Consider the following 458-nt stretch of genomic DNA (forward strand, 5'->3'; position numbering starts at 1 on the left):
CCATCGCCTTCGTCAGTTTCCAAGTCTCACACCCGTAGATTATTGCTGGCAGAATGCATTGATTGTAAACTTTACGTTTCAAACATAAAGGTAGAGAGCCTCTCAGGATTTTATTATACTTACCAAACACTTTCCAACCAATTGTAATACGTCTTTTTACTCCGTTATCATAACCTTTTGTCACTTTCACCATCTGGCCTAAATAGTTATACTCTTCAACTTCTTCAAGACTCTCACCATCGATTATAATCTCTTTATTTGGAACTTTTGTGTTGAATATTACTTTGGTTTTGGTCTTATTCATTTTTAAACATACTTTGAGACTTTCCTTGTTCAGATCACTCAGCATATCTTGCAAGTCGTCTGCTCTTTCTGAAATAAGAATAATGGCATCTACAAATCTTAGGTGGTTCAAATATTCGCCGTCAATCGTTATACCTTTCTCTTCCCAACTCAAC

Source organism: Oratosquilla oratoria, chromosome 12, assembly GCF_046742065.1.
Source record: "Oratosquilla oratoria isolate Oo_2021 chromosome 12, ASM4674206v1, whole genome shotgun sequence".
NCBI lineage: Eukaryota > Metazoa > Arthropoda > Malacostraca > Stomatopoda > Squillidae > Oratosquilla > Oratosquilla oratoria.